The 16,798-nt window shown below is 45.6% G+C and overlaps 1 protein-coding gene and 1 long non-coding RNA gene across 4 annotated transcripts in view; one reads left to right on the top strand and one right to left on the bottom strand.

Annotated features, from left to right (window-relative positions):
* Window positions 1-311: 311 nt before the first annotated feature.
* On the bottom strand, window positions 312-13,660 carry LOC126488412 (uncharacterized). Its single transcript, XR_007588683.1, has 3 exons — window positions 13,540-13,660; window positions 8,118-8,187; window positions 312-869 (listed from the first exon to the last, which is right to left on the bottom strand). It is a non-coding gene; the product is annotated as an uncharacterized lncRNA (long non-coding RNA).
* A 67-nt stretch (window positions 13,661-13,727) lies between these two features.
* The window catches only part of Entpd4 (ectonucleoside triphosphate diphosphohydrolase 4), a 36,066-nt gene continuing 32,995 nt past the window's right edge, over window positions 13,728-16,798 (top strand). For all 3 annotated transcript variants that reach the window (XM_050121859.1, XM_050121858.1, XM_050121857.1), the window contains exon 1: window positions 13,728-13,873. The gene's annotated coding sequence lies outside the window, so the exon portion shown is untranslated. The remainder of the gene's footprint in view (window positions 13,874-16,798) is intronic.

The raw sequence follows: 16,798 nt of genomic DNA, 5'->3' as shown, positions 1-16,798 counted from the left end.
CTGGGCAAAACCTGGAGGGAAAGTGGGGATTAAACGCCACTTAGAACTGTCTGGCGGAGGAGTGGGACTTCCTCCTAGAGAGTAAGTTCCTTGAACTTATGGTGTATGAAGCAGTGATTTGATGGCTCTAACTTAGAGCTGTAACGTGAAGGCTCTCACACTGGGTGTGGGACCAGCCAGAACACTTCTGGATTTTAATTATATAGCTTTATTATACCTTGGCGGAGAAGGAAGAGACAATGGTGTCTTTCTCCTTAACTTCTCTTTTCCAAGGCTTTTTGTCTGTAGCCAGGCTCTCCCACTCCGCATCCAGGCAGCCAAGTGCTCTCCCAATTCTGCCTACGCCCTAACATCCGCCTCCCCAGCACATGTCTCTGCTACATAATCGGTCCCCTTCTCCCCAGCTCCAGCATCTGACACAGCTCACTGTTGGCAAGAGTCCAGCTATAAACTCATCTTAGATCTCTGCTTAAAAAATAACATATCGTTCTAAACAACTCAAGTCACTTTCTGTGTATTCATTTCTGTGCCTACTCTTAGTTTTTTTCTTTAATTATTACGATTGTACGAATTGTGGTGGGGGAGGAGCTGTACCAGTGTGCGCATATTCGGATCGTAGGGCAACTTTGTGAAGTTGGTTCTCTCGTCTACTTTTATGTGGGTCCTGGAGGTGAAACTCAAGTTTCCGGGCTTGCCTGGCAAGCGCCTTTACCTGCTGAGCTGTTGTTCTAGCCCCTTTAGCTGTGTTTCAATTTTGTTTCTTCCAGCTGGACCATTAGAACTGTTAGAGGCCTCCAGACGTTAGCACAACTGACTCCATGATGGAAGTGCCTTTTAGGCTGTAAAACTCAGCATGTAGACAGCACCACCTGCCAAAAATAAAAACAAAGACCGAATCCATCAAAGTCCATAGTTCTAGGCATATCTCTAAATGTGCTAACCTTGCTTTTTGGCTTTGGTAGTTCTGTTTCTGGCTAACTGTTCTTGTTCATTGAAGTATGTCAATCCAGGACATGGCTTTTTGTGCCTAAAAGCTCACTCTGAGAAAGGTTCAGGGCTACACTAAGTTCTCAAACACCCAGTGTAGTCACTGACTGACTAATAAAGATTTTCTGTTGACTTAAATCCATTTCTGAGCAGTCTTCTCTGGTGAATACTCCACAACAAGAACCATGGTGGGAATTTTCTAAGATACACTTCTTTGACAAGGATGTAGACAAAATCTCATGTATCCTGTTAGCCCGGGTTGACTTTGACTCAGTATGTAGCCCAGTATGACTCTGAACTCAGGATCCTCTTGCTCGGCCTCCCGAGCTCTGGGATCGCAGGCATGCAGTATCATGTTAGTCTAATATAACCTTCTGAATCTTCCACAAAGATTAAAAAATAGTTGGTTAAAATCTGTGTACCTAAGTTCTAGTTGTGAGCTAGTTTGGTTGTTTGCTAAAGACACATAAGGATGGCCATACTAAACCCTGTGATATATAAAAGGGCCAGGATCCCTCAGAAGTAGCAATGAGATCATGAGAAAGCATCTACTGAGTGTCACACTGTGCTCTGTATCATTAGGTCATGCATTGCCCTTAGATCTCTCAGGCAAGAAGTCTAGTTTTATTAAAAAGAGAGAGAGAATAAATAAGAACCCCGGGCACCAGCAAGATACTCAGAAGGTTTGATCCTTGGAGCCCACATAAAAGTGGAAGAAGAAATTCAACTCCATAAAATTGTCCTCTAAGCTCCAGGCACACAGCATGGCATGACTGCCGCTCCTGATCCGGCATGTGTGCATACACACACACACACACACACACACACACACACACACACAAAGAAAATAAAATTTTAAAATAAGGACCTTAGGTCTGGAAAGAACTTTGCTCATAAAATAAGACCCAAACCTCAAACTCAAACCAGCCTTCCCTCCTTTTTGTCTGAAAGAAGTAAACAAAGCACAATTATGGAACAACTGAATTTTCAGTAAAGAAAGCAACACCCTTCATTTTGGTACACATTCCCCCCCGGGGGCACAGAGGAATCATATTTTCCTTATAACTGGATCCAGGACATGGAGCTAAAAACCTCCTTTCTTAGCCCTGGTGGCCCAAACACCAGAGACATTAGTGGCCAGGTCTTCTTAGTACAGAATTCGCATCTGGGAGTAGAAATGGGAGGGAGATTGGACTGAATGACATGGAAAACTGTCCAGTAAAAGAGTGGACTTTCTTCCCAGGGAGAGCATTCACTATCCCTGAAAACTATGTCCCGTGTCCCAGTGTTGATTTGGTTGCCCCTTGCTGCACTGAGGTGCAGAGCCGCTAACTCCAGTGACCTCTAGTGGCATGTTCCCAGTCTCAGTGTAAGGCTCGAGGAGCTGGTGACAACAGACCAAGGAGGCAATGCTCAGTCAGTTGTGATGTGTTCTGAATCCCAGCCTCCATCAAAGTATCTCAAAAGATGTCCATGTCACTCAAATCCACGCCCCTGAGCCTAGAAGCCTCCCTCCACGGCAGCCTCCCAGGCTTCTAGAAGAGCTTCCAAATGCTCTGCCTTGCTTTCCTCTCTGATTCTAATCACATTAGTTAATCAAACAGCCTCTCCAAGGATCTCTTTCCAAATACAGAGGGAAGTCAGCAAAACCTCAGCATCCCTGGGAGTGCAGGAGCAAATGCATGCAGAGCACAAGGTCCTGTTATTTCAACAAAGCCTGGGAAATGGGGGTACCCTTAGTAATTTTGGCATCTGAGGGAGAGACCACCTGGAGGCCTCCTTTTTGCTCAGCTCTCCTCCCCACCTTGTACCTCAGTGAGCACCTTGGCCACACCCCAACCTTCTGAAAGAGGAAGGCTGCAGCACAGGAATTGAGAGTGGACAAGAAGAAAGAACACGGGTTTTGCTGGAGGATCCTACATGCAGGTCAGGACAGGGTCAGAAGTAATGGAGAGCCCTCTTGGTATCTTAGGAATTATGCTGGTGGTGAAGATTCCTCTGGGGCTATACAGTAGTCAGTAGTCCTCCCTTCACCCAGGGGTTACCTTTCAAGACCCCTTGAGCCATATACATATACGTATATACTAATACATATTAGTGATTTTCCAAAGCATATATATATATATGATATATATGATAAAGTTTAGTTTATGAATTAGGCACAGTAAGAGGTTCTATTAGTTAAAAATAAAATAGATTATAACGTATACAAGAATAAAATTGCCAACATCACTTCTCTTGGGCTTTGGGGTTGTTTCTTGGACACAAGCACTGCAGTACCACGATTGATATGATGACTGAGACGACCTCTGAGTGATTAACGGGAAGGTAGTGTACACAGCATGGATACACTGGACAAAATGGTGATTCGCATCTAGAGCAGGATTTCTTGAAATCTAGTGCAAGATTTCTCCGAACTACTCAGAGCATTGTGCAATTTCAAACTCGTAAATTGTTCTTGGAATTTACCATTCGATATTTTCAGAGAGTGGTTGACCAAGGATAACTGAAACCACAGCAAAAGAAACCTCTGGTTGGGGTGGAGATCTTCTAAGACAGCGTTTGTGCTTGATTTGTGCAATTTAGTTACTCAATAACTAAGTAGGTAAATAATGTTATATGTTCAATGGATGTATATATTCTTTCATTTAAAAGTTTCATTCCCATTTCAGGTTTTGTAGTGAAAGTATACGCTCTCTCTACCCACGATCGCAAATGGCAACAGTGAGAGATGAGGAGATAATTTACAACTGATCCTGAGCACTCAGGCCTATAAATGTCAACCTTAGTTCCCCTGGATTCCAAAAGAGATTAGGAAGTAAACTGGCCTTAAAAAGTGAATTCGTTTATAGTTTGGACATAGGAGGAGAAAGGGGTGGCTTCCTCTCTGTGTCTTTGGCAGTCTTACAATTTATAGAAAGCATGAGAAAAGGCCAAGACAAACTGATGTCGGATCTTTGAGAGCAGCGGAGCCTTTCTCGGCTCTGGCGGGCTTAACCCAAGGGACTAGGGTGCCATATGATCAGAGATCACCAGAGCCACACTGGGACAGTGGCTCTCAAGCTGCTGGGAAATAAGGGACTTGGACAAAGAGTTGAACAAAGTGAAAGCTTATTGAGACAAAACGAGAAAGACTCCTGAGAGCAGGAGCAGTCAGTCCCAAGAGAGGGCGCCCGCTGAGCCATGTCATGTAGAGACTTCTTATTGGACTTATGGCAGGAACTGAGCAAAGACTGAGGAAATTTGATTGAAATTGGTTCTTTTCTGACTATATCGCAAGCTAAGCCATTGTGGGCTCACACATTCCTCATAGGCCCTCTTGGTCCAATCAGGGAGAGGATCACATATTAACAACCCAATCAGAGGAACACATGCTGCCGTCATCTCAGCTCATTCTTTTTCTCCCTTGGCTTGTTTTACTGCTCCTTAATTAAACTATGTTCTCTCTTTGTTCCTAGGTTACATGACTAGCTTGTAGTTGGCCATGGGCCCACGCCTGTACAGGGTGCTAAGTCCTATCCAATATACAGATTTGGCTGTGAGGCTATTTAATAGGGGAAGGCCGCCTGCTAGGCCTCAGATTGCCATCACTGACTCCATCTTCTGCATGGAGGACACAGTTGTCTCTCTTTAGAATTAGAATGTTTCCAGTCCCTGCAGGGTGCGAGCCCATTCTCCCTCAGCATGGAATCATGGTGACATAATCACCCTCATTCCTATAGAAAACCTTCTTGGGCTTTGGCCAGAGAGAGAACTAACTGCTGCTGGTTCTGGAAATGGAAGAAGGGGCCATGGATGAGACAAGGACCACAGAAGCTGTCATTTCTGTAACCTTCTTAATGCTTCCAGCGATGTATCTGAGAAGGGCCTTGGTTTAGGAAGTTCTTTGTTCTGTTACTATTTTTAAAAAGCTCATGAAGCTGCTTCCATATGAAAGATGGAATCTGGGGGATCCTGCATCTGTGTTCCCAGGCCGTGGTCACATGGGTCTCATATTTAGCTCCAGAAGAAACCCTTATCCCCTTAAAGGTAGGAGCTTTGCTTTTGCATGGCAACGCCAAGCCTCTAATATTAACATTCATCAAGCTAGATATGTTCCCTGCTCTTGTAGGTTTCGCCATGCCATTTTATAAACGTAAAGACGTAGCTGATCTGTTTGGTGGCAGGTGAAGTGCTAGCAACATAGGCCTACCATGTTGCTGCGATGTGTTAAACCCTCTACTTAACCTTCGCATAACATCCTTCCAATTATAAACCTTACAGGAGGAAACCCAGGCATAGAGCCGGAAGAAATGTAAAACCTCTTGCTTCCCTTGACAGTAGCGCTGGGAGGCAACAGATTCGCCCACCTTCCCCCCACCCCCGGAGGAAGCAGGACTTTAAGCATTGTTTAGAAACACAACAAACAACAGCCTGGCAGGTCAGAAGGCCAGCCTCTTTCCCAGCAAGGAGGCAGGAAGCCAGCTGTACACACAGAGTGCTTCCCAGGTGGGGTCAGTTTGGGGAGGCCCCACTGGAGCCTGAACGGATGCTCTCTGGAGAAACTCTTACTGTGTTAAACCTGGCCCAGAGGGACAGCCACACCTGTCCCAGATCTGTCTCCCAGCTTCCAGGAGGTTAAGTGAAAGCAGATGTGTCACATTGCCCCAGTTCTTGTGCTACTATCTGTGAAAGGCCTCAGTTTCCCTGTGTGACGCTTTCGGGGGACTGCAATTGTAGTGTCTGTGCTAGACTGATAAAGAAGCGCAGTTTAAAGACACATCGTGAGCATCTGTGATCTAAAGACATCTTCATGATGATGCAGACACCAGTGTTGCTGGGCTTAAGGTCACAGCCTGCGCCACAACAAGCCAGGTTCAGTCACCGGTCTTAGATAAGGAAATTAATAGATCTAAATTAATAGTAAAAGCAGAAAGGGGATTTTAATTCAATACGACCACACTAGGAAGAAAGACTGAGTCTCAGCAGCCTTCCAAGTCCATCTTCAGGATCCTGAGCGGACGTGACAGTTTAAGTGGAGGGTAGTTTACTAAGTTCCAGGGGATGACTTTCCTCTCTGGCTGCTACAAACTTTAATCAGTAGCTTCTTCCGGTCTATTGTTTCAACAGGCAGACAGTCAACGGAAGCACGTAGTGTCTCTTCGGAACATCTTCATTTCTGCCAGCCTGGGTATACCAGGAACACTTAGACAACCATGGAACTATGAAGAATTTCTTCAAGGAAGTCTTCCCTGACAATTCACATTAGATTGTTCTTCTTGTGTCTTGAGGTGGTTAGTGCCCCCTTCCCAAGTCTATGTCCACCCAGAGCCTATGAATGTGATCTCATGAGAAACAGGGTCTTTGCAGACGCAGTCAAAGTCAGACAAACTCATACTGGGTAAAAGCGGGAACTAAATCCCACACAACTAATGTCTTTATAAAAAGAGAGCAAGGCGCAGAGGATTAGGGGAGTATACATGCATACTCTCCTCCAAAGGCTCAGGAGCTATTGCAGGCTAGAGGACTCAAAGAGAGTGAGAGCCAGAGATGGTAATGACAAGGAATCTTCTGGGCAAGCCAGGCGGCTGCATGTATGAACTCACAGCGATTGTGACAACATGTGCAAGACCTGTGCAAACCCAAGCCAGATCAAACCCAGCAGGAAGAGGGAGGTGAGCACAAAGTTTCAATCCCAAGCCGAGGAAGCTATTGGCAATTGTTAGCTGCTAGAAGAAGGGTCAGTTTGCTTTAAGATTTGCTCTAAGAGTGTAGCACTTAATTGAAGCCACTCAATCAAGAATATTTGGGTAGTACAAATTGACCTTGACAAAATTGGGTGGGTAAGGAGGTGGGTGGAGCTGGGAATAGTTGGGTGATGGAAGGCAAATATAATCAAAATACAGTGTATGATATTTCAAAGCATTCATATATATATATATATACATATATATGTACACGAATATGTGTGTGTGTTCTTCTTACAAAATACCAAACAAAAGGTAGAAAGAACCTAAGGAATGGCACATAAGATTGTTCTCTGAATTCTATAATCACATACACACACATGTGTGTGCATGCACACATACACACCCTACACATGTACTTGTACCCACATATACAAAAACATGCACATAAATAGGCATACACATAAACATAACTTTAAAGAAGAGAGAAATTTGTGCAAAAACAACAACGAACCGTGGTGAGGTAGAGACTGAAGTGACACCAACATCTTTGAGAAAGACCAAGGATCACCGTAGGTTAGAAGAGACAACAGAAAGATCCTCTCCTAGAATCTTTAGCAGATGCACAGCCACACTGGCCCCTTGATTTCTGTTGCTTGAAGCTATCCAGTGCAGGGTAACTTATAAAGGCAGCTCTAAGACACGAGGGCTTTATACAATGGCACTTTTCCTATATTTTTCTTAAAATATGTGGTGGAATCACACAAACTAGTCTAGAATATTAGTAGAGGTTCTCTTAAAAGATACTCCCTAACCCCTTATCTCTGTGAGTTCAAGGCCAGCCTGTTCTACAGAATGAGTTCCAGGACAACCAGAGTTACACCAAGAAACCCTGTTTTGAAAAACCAAAGATACTACAAAAATCCCAACCACTTCCTCAAATAGTGAAAATTTTAAAAGTTAGAACATTCTGAGGTAGCCTAGTTCTTAAGTCAGAGCACCCTAGCACCACCCCGGTCAGTGTCTGAACACCCCCAGCTGGCCTTAGATACACATCATGGGATTTTTCTACTGTGTAAATTGTACAAACTGGTGATTTTTTTTATAGCCACAGGCTGTCAACAAATAGCACCAAAATAGAAATAGGAAACATTCATTTTGGAATCCCTGAGTTCCCCTTAGGACCTCACACAAGTCACTCTAACCTCCCCAGTTTCTCAGTTCCTTGGTTGTTAAAGGAAATGATAAAGGATGAGGCTGTTCCTTCTTTGGCTCTATTCTAATGTGGTTTTTTGACTCGATTACAGGGGAATAGTTCAAACTATCCTATGTCAATTTCCCCTTGTGGGACTTGGATGCCTTAAAATTCAGGGGTGTCTATGGCTAAGGATCAGCCTTCTGAAGCCTGAGTGTGGGGTTGGGACACCGACCCTAACTATCCATGAACTGAAAGTCTCCACTTACCTAATGGAAGGGAGGTAGGGTGTAAGAAGAGCAGATCTTGGACAGTAGAGATTCATCACGCCATGGGATTCTAGAAGAAATGATATATTGTTCTGATACATTGGACTGTATAAACAATAAAGCATAGTAAAGAATGTAATGGCTAGGCAAACAGTCAAAATAAAGTACCTTTCCCACAAGAGAAGCTTGAGAAACATGAACGCTAGCCATGAATCACTGAACCACAAGACAGATGGGGTTGGAGAGAAGGCTCAGCAGTTAAGAGTACTCGCTGCTGTTGCAGAAAACCCTCCCTACATACAGGGGCTCACAACTGTCTGGAACTGCAGTTCCACAGAATCCAACACCCTCTCCTGTCCTCTATGGGCACCAGGCACATATGTGGTGCACAGGCATACATGCACATAAAACCCTCATGTGCATTAAATAAAATCTGTAAAAATTATTTTATTTTTATCATTTTGTGTATATGAGTGTTTTACATGTGTGTATGTCTGTATACCACACGCATACAGTGACCTTGGAGGTCAGAAGAGGGCATTGGATCCCCCAGAACTGGAGTTACAAATGGTAGTGAGCAGCCATACTGGTTCTCTGGACTCTGGAAGAGAAGCCCATGATCCTAACCAGAAAGTCATTGCTCCAGCCCTAATATGTAATATTTAAAAGACAAAAAACTCAAGCCAGAGTCTGTCATAGTTCTAGTTTAACATACCAAGTCAAGGGTGCAGCAGTGTTCATTCACCAGATTATGAAAAGTTTACCTACATACAAAAGCATGTTGTGTGTGTGTGTGTGTGTGTGTATGTGTGTGTGTGTCTATCTGTTGGTCTGTTTGGGGATTGATTGATTGATTGATTGATCTCGTAACAGGCTGGCTTTCAAGTTGCTGTGTGGCTAAGAGGCTGAGCTTGATGCCCTGTCCTCCTGCATCCTCTTCCCTTATGCTAGGGAGGAAAATGAGCTTCCTGAAAGATGTGCTTCCTGATGCCAGAGAATGTTTCTTCTTTGGCAGAGACTAACTTCTGTGCACAGTTGGGCTCAACCTTAATTAAATAACTCCTTCACAGCTACTCTTATTTGACCAAATAATCACGGATACAGGAGATTTCCAGATTTGGGATGACTACAGACAGAAGACCTCCCTTTCCAGAGGAACAAAGAAGTCATTCCTGTGAAGTAGAGTATGGAAGATTCACCTGGCAATTCAAATGGATTCCTGATGCTGATTGTAATCCAACCATATTACTAAAGGAAATTGATTCTCTGATATCAAATAGATTTGGAGAACTGGAACTAGATGGGCTGCTTGTACTGGTTTCAAGTGATTTTGTGGTATTAACCTCTGTCCATTGACAGCTACTTCCAGAATGGATTGGCAAAGGACTTTAGGACCCCCTTGGATGCAAGGATGCTGGATTGAAACTGCAAGTCCTCCTCCAATCTCCCCACTGTACAACACAGACAGAAATCTGACTTTCATTGGCATAATCATCTACTTTCCAATTATATCCCTCAACTAGGATCAGTAGATATATTATACCATCTGGGACCACTAAGTACACACAAAACCCCTTAATGATCCACCTCAAAGGATCTTACTGCTAAACTCAAAGTAACTTTTTGTTTGTTTGTTTGTTTGTTTTCTTTCTTTTTCTTTTTTTTTTCATTTTGAGACAGGGTCTCTCTACATAGCCCTGGCTATCCTGGATCTCACTCTGTAAACCAGGCTGGCCTCAAACTCACAGAGATTCACCTGCTTCTACTTTCCAAATGCTGGGGTCAAATGTGTGCATCACCACATAAATGATGCTGCAGCCATCCTACAAAACTAATTTTGACTGAGTGAAAGCGGGAACCTGTGCCATCTTCACTGTGGAATGCTGTGTATATAACACCCCACAAGACTTAGACTAAAATGACCTACTCTGTTTTGAGTTTCAATGGTTGATTATCATGATGACTTTCAGATATAACATGTTGACTGAGGTTTCTGTCCTGCCCAGTCCTGCAGCTGTTAAGTACCAAAGAATCACAGAGAGGTCTTTATTAATTATAAACAGATTGGCCTATTAGCTCAGGCTACTTATTAACTCTTATAACTTATAATAGTAATTATAAGTTATAATTCTTGTCTGTGCTAGGCACGTGGCTTGGTACCTTTTTCGGCAAGGCAGTCACATCTTGCTTGCTCTGGTGTCTGGCTTCCTCTGTGTTTGGGTGATGACTTCAGACTGAAACTTCCCTCTTCCCAGAATTCTCGTTATCTTGCCTCTACTTCCTGCCTGGTCACTGGCCAATTAGCGTTTATTTAAAATACAAGTGACAGGGTACAGACCATTGTCCCACAGCACTAACACAATGAAAAATGTCCTTCTTCTTTTAACATTGACCTTAAGACTAGCTATGACAATCTGCTCTATGCTTTATGGTCTATATATTCCAGTGCCACAGATGATGCTATCTTTTCAGATTCCCAAAGAATAACCCTCTAATCTCTAAGCTAACCTTCTCGTGTTTCCCTTAGGTCATACATGGGAAAACTTCCAAACCCAGAGAGCTCGCTGTGCAAGCACAGGACCTGAATTTGATTCTCAGAACTTACATAAAAAAGCTAAGTATGGTGGTGTGCACTTGTAGCTCTAGAGAAGGGAAGGGAGAAGCAGGTAGGTCCCTGGGGCTCAGTGGCCTGCTAGGGTAGCCAAATTAGTGAGTTCCACATTCAATGAGAGACCTTGTCTCAAAATAAATAATAAATAAACAAACAAGCTAGATTAGATAGCATCCTGAGAAACAATGGCCAGAGTTGGCCTCTGGCCTCTATACATAACCTGCAGGCACACATCCATCTGTGTACACACACACACACACACACACACGCACGCACGCACGCACGCACGCACGCACGCGCGCGCACGCGCGCGCCTATAATCCCTGGAAGGCAGAAGCTACACACTATACAGAACACAGATGTTAACTCAAGATTAAGAGATCCAACTCTGAGAGCAGGGAACTGAAGCAGGATAACTAGTTAAAAAATAAAAGGGGACATGAAGCAGGAAAAGGCCCTCTTCATCCCTGGTTCTTATTTTGTCCAGAGACCCAGGAATTTCTTCATAACTAACCAATCACCTGCAAAAGAACTGCACTCCCCTTTTGGAGAATCATCACAAGCAAGCCTGTGAAAAATGCAGTCCAACCTTCCTGTGACCTATGTACAAATAAGGGTCCTTTGAATCCGGGTTCCTATCTGTATTAGCATTCCCTTCTCTACCGGCAAGCCCCCATCATATACCTTTAAAAAGTCCCTTCTCCAAGAACGGAATTCTGAGGGTAACAAAAATAAATATACCAGCACAAATATATTCTTTGCCGAATAGCTAAGCTTAGTTGTATGTGGGGTAGCTTCAAAGCCCAGGGTCACATTGCAGCTGCTTCTAGGATCCTGAGGTGCATTCCTGCCCTGTCTTCTAGATTGGCTGACCTTGCTCCACTCTCACCCTGAAGTTCTTTTCTGTGGAGGACATCAAGGAGCCAGCAGAATCTGAGAAGACGCTGTGAGGCTCCAAGCTGGACTGCTCCACTGTTCTGTCCGCAGTATAGAATTTCTTATTTAACAGAATTTCAAGTGTAACATTACCAGAAAGGGCAGGTGACCCAAGGCGGTGCTAGACCAAGGATTCTGTTTTCAGACGGAGAACTACTCATTCTGTGCCGGCATGTTTTACTTGATAAATAGACCTCTATAAAGCTCTAAACATAAAAATAGCTCTGGTGTCTGGTAGGATGGGGTCCCATCTGTGGTCTACGCCCTCCTTCCCAAGTCTCCGCTCTCAAGGACACAACTCTGCAACTTCAAAGCAACGAACTGAGCTATGGGGAGACCTTGAGCTAGGAACACATCCCCACATCATGAAGTTAGTAGGCAAGTTCTACCTTATTTCTCCTCATAACCAGGGCACGGGATAGGCCATTGGCTTGTGAAAGACAGGAGACTCACTAAGTGTGTAAGCATTGCGGCTCAGACGGAATGGGATCCCCTGCAGTCAGGAGTCAAGGAATACCAAGTGTTACAGTTTGGATGGGAAAACATTCTAGCAGTCAGGGGCCAGGGAATACTGAGTGTTACAGCTCGGGCGGAAGAGCATTCTGGCAGTCGTGAGCCAGGGACCAGCACAGGTCACAGTAAGCGTAGCCCCTTACAGCCCTTCTGTAGGGTAAGGCTTGCCCAACTTAACAGCTCTGCTCTGGCAGGAGAGGGCTTCCCCAGCAACGTTGTGACAATGCAGCCCAGGTGCCCCAGAGCCTAACAACTCCACTCTGCTAGTGGAAGGCCTCCCCAGCTCCTCCCTCTCTGGTGAAAGCAGCTCTTCACCCAAACCCCATTCATTGGGAGAGAAGGATCCAGGAGAGTGGTTGCCTCTGCCAGGGTGGGAAAAAGGCAGCAGCAAACTGGACAGGTGCAGGGCTTACATAGGGCTCCTTAGGGGTGGAGTTTTTCCAGGGAGAAGATTTTCAGGGTGGGAATTGGTCACATTTCAGTCCCTTGAGTCCAGACTGGCCAGACCTCTGCTCAGGGATTAGTTGGTTTTCTGATCAGGGATTGATTCATTTCCCTGTACAGGAATTGGTTGCTTTCCATTTAGGGGCAGATTTGACTTTGGTTTCAGGGCCAAACTGTGTTCTTTTCCCTGTTTTTTTCTTTTTTTTAAGCTTTTTGATCCTAGTTTTGGGGCCAGGGCATATTTCTCTCACTAGCTCTGATTCTAGGGCCAAAGTGTATCCTCCCCGCCTCCTATAGGGTTTCTCTGTGTAACTGTCCTAGAACGCACTCTCTTGACCAGGCTGGCCTGGAACTCACAGAGATCCGCCTGCCTCTGCCTCTTGAGTGCTGGAATTAAAGGCGTGCGCCACCACTGCCCGGCAAAAGTGTGCTTCTTTGGCACTGGTTTCAGGGTCAGGGTGTCATTTCTTTGGCTCGGGGGTTCAGGGCTAAAGTATTTCTTTCACTGGTTCGGGTCTCAAAACCACGGTGGGTTTCCTTCACTGGCCCTTTTACTCTACAGAAAGAGTACCTTCTTATTTGTAAGGCAAGAAGTTACTGGCAGAATGTAAAAATATGCGGAACTGGACTGTTGAGAGCCCCAGTGAGCAAAAGTACTTGTCATGCAAGCCTTAGAGCGGGAGTTCAATCCTGTAACTTGGAGTGGAAGGAGAGAACCTTGTCTAGAAACTTATCCTTGACGTGTCCATACCGAACTGAGGCACAAGTGCCCCTCCCGCCCCCGCCCATCATAATGAATGAATGAATGAATGAATGAATGATAGCGTTCTGGGTTGAGCCACAATGCCTAGGCCTTGCTAGGCTGTGTTGCTCCTAGAATCTTCCGCAACACGAAGAAAAGATAAACCGCGGTCTCACCACCACTTTGCGTCTTTGGGGACGACGAGGCTCGCGAGAGGAGGCCAGGAGCCGCTCGGACCTCCTTCCCTCAGCCCTGAGGGAGCCCAGTGCTCGGTGCCAATCATCCGGCAGGCCCCGCCCCACGCAGGCCCATTTCCCCACCTTCCCCAGCGCGAGCGCGCTCTCGCTCCCTACGTGCGCGCGCCGGCGCGAGCTGTGACGTGACGTTGGCGGGCGCGCGCAGCGTGCCTCCCGGAAAGGAGCGGAACCTCCGGGAAGCTGGTGAGCTGGTGGCCGGGATGCGGTGCGCTCGTGGCCGCCCGCCCCCCCGGAGCCGCGGCCGGCCCAGCAGGTGAGGCCCGAGTCCCGTGGAGCTAGGGCAAAGGGAGGCCACGGCCCTGTAGAGCCTTCCCCGCCGCTACATCCGGGCGCCCCGCCGCAGCCCCGTGACCCCGGTGACAGGTGCTTGTCCCCCCCCCCCCCCCGGACACCGTGGCGGATCTCCGGAGAGTCCCTGAACCCCTGGCGACTGTGGGTTGAGGGAAAAGGGCTGTCGTTCCTGGGGCCGGATGACTCCCGTCTGCCTCCCGAAATCTGTCACTGTCGCATGTATAGCAGCATGTATTTGCTTTGCTCTGCGATTTGGGGAAGTTTCCTGTTAGATTTCCCCGTGGAAAAATGGAGCTGACCGGGAGATAAGAGTGATGGTGCACGGTTGTGGTCCTCAACTTGAGCCATGCGAGGACTCCTTTTGAAGGGACAAGTCTCCCCTTCTCAGGACTATAACCCCAGAACCTGCAGGGCGCTGCAGACCCAGCTAGGTGAACACAGGTGCAGAGACCATATGCCACTAGAAAACAAGAGATGCTTTCTAATTCAAGACCTGCATGCTACACAGTGAACGAGAGGTCAATAACAGTTCTAAATTAGACACCCAGTTAACGTTAGGGTGCGGTCTTTAATGTATTCAACTTTTATGAGGGAAAATTACCTAAATCTCTATTCTCAGAGGGCCCTAACATCGGCATGGTGTTATGTGTGAGTTGTCTTTGTTTCTAGTTTGCTAATTGTTTGACATTGTTGCAGAACTATGCTCATTTATACAAGTAGTTTGTTTTTTTATTTTTACTTTTTGCTTATCTTAATGTTGACTTACTACCTATGTTCAAAGTGTTATTACTGTATATGGTGTGACTGGATGATGTGTGATTGTGTGTGTGTGGAGAGAGAGAGAGACAGACAGACAGAGACATTTCTCACCCGGGTCTGGAGTTTAGAGGACAACTTTCTAGAGGTTCTAGGAAATGAACTCAAATAGTTAGGCTTGGGCAGTGAACGCTTTTACCTGTTGAACTATCTTGCCTTCCACCTGTTTTAATTGCTTGTTGAATTCATAGCCTACATTCTTCTGTTTTGTTTTTCAAGACAGGGTTTCTCTGTGTAGCCCTGGCTGTCCTGGAACTAGCTCTTGTAGACCAGGCTGGCCTCAAACTCACAGAGATCCACCTGCCTCCGCCTCCCGAGTGCTGGGATTAAAGGTGTGCACCACCACTGCCTGGCAATAGCTTACATTCTTTTAGACCTATCAGGGAATGTGTGATCTGAGACTTTGAGAGGAGACAAACATGGGAATTGATCTAAGGCTCTGTCTTCTCTATGTATTTGTTTAGTATGTTTATTTAAAATAGGCTACACCTGAATCATGAGATTTGAAGTGCTGGAAGACAATTAGAAAGTATAGCAAGCTAAATCTAGATTTTAAAAAAATAATACCCAGTGGCCTTGAAAGACATGTAATAGTGCAACAGGATGTGAGGAGGGAGAAGTGTTACTAAAAGCTAGAGACCAATATTAGAAGAGCTTGTGTAGAACAGGCCCACCTTGCCAGAGCAAAGAGATATTGAGTGAGGCAAGAATACGTTGTTGATATACAGTATCAGAACAGTTGATGGAGTGAGGATTTCATGTACTACACAGAGAAGTTGTTATTGATCTGCCGGCTTTCAGGTTTCTCTTTGAAGGTAGTGTTTCATAAAGAGTGTTTACAGTAAAAGCAGAGCGGCTTACCACAAGATCTGTCTTGAAGTAATGTCTGCTGTGGTCACCTTAGATGTGTGGGATGCCTGATGAAGAATTGAGAGGATCCTGGAGCTGGGGAGGTGCATGGTTGTTAAGGTGTTTGCTGTGAAAGTGTAAGGACCCAAGTTCACATCCCAGCACTGGGGGAGGATAGGGAGCATTGGGAACCAGCCTCTCCTGCAGATTGGTGAGCTCCAGGTTCAGTGAGAGGCCTTGTTTCAGGAGTTTAAGTGGAGATTGAGAAGACTCCTGATGTTGGCCTGGCCTATGTGCATGGGTGCACATGTGCATGTGCACACTCACGCATAAACAAACACATGTGAGCATACAGATACAAAAGAATTAACAGAACTTGATGGATGGTGGAATGTTGGTACAGGAAAATGGAGACTCAAAGCATGTTAGTGGTGATACCTCTCTTAGAACTGGAGAATTCAGAAGTTGATGTATTTTACCCACACTTGGCTTAACTGAGTTTAAGGTCTCAGGGCTTTAATAGACTGGACCTGGGACTAGAGGAAAATCATTCTGTTGGAGACCGCAGAGCTGGTGCAGGGAAAGTGTGGTCTGAAGAAGGCAATTCACAGTGCTGACCAGGGTAGTACGTGAGTAGTAGGAGAAAGACCGTAGTAAGAAAAGATCGACCAGGACATGCTACTTAAAATGACCACTTGATGTGAATATGGAAGAACCACGGAGCATGCGTGCAGCTCTGTACATCTTCAAGTATTCTGCTTTGCCTTTCGTCAACACCTGAGTCACTTTTGTACAGCAGCCTGCACCTCCGAGAGCCCTGGCAGACAGTCATTTTTTTTTTTAAGTTATGCACCAGGAGAGAGAGCACGAGCAAGGAACTCAGGACCGCGAGGGGGGCACCCACACACTGAGACAATGGGGATGTCCTATCGGGAACTCACCAAGGCCAGCTGGCCTGGGTCTGAAAAAGGCTGGGTTAAAACTGGTCTCGCTGAACGTAGCAGACAATGAGGACTACTGAGACCTCAAGAACAATGGCAATGGGTTTTTGATCTTACTTCACCTATTGGTTTGGTTTTTTGGGAGCCTAGGCAGTTTGGATGCTCACCTTACTAGACCTGGATGGAGGTGGGTGGTCCTTGGACTTCCCATAGGGCAGAGAACCCTGATTGCTCTTTGGGCTGACCGAGGGAGGGGGACTTGATTGGGGGAGGGGGAGGGA

Source organism: Alexandromys fortis, unplaced genomic scaffold (assembly GCF_014885135.2).
Source record: "Alexandromys fortis isolate MF-2015 unplaced genomic scaffold, M_Fortis_MF-2015_v1.1 scaffold_203, whole genome shotgun sequence".
NCBI lineage: Eukaryota > Metazoa > Chordata > Mammalia > Rodentia > Cricetidae > Alexandromys > Alexandromys fortis.
This window is presented reverse-complemented; position numbering and strand designations above follow the sequence as displayed.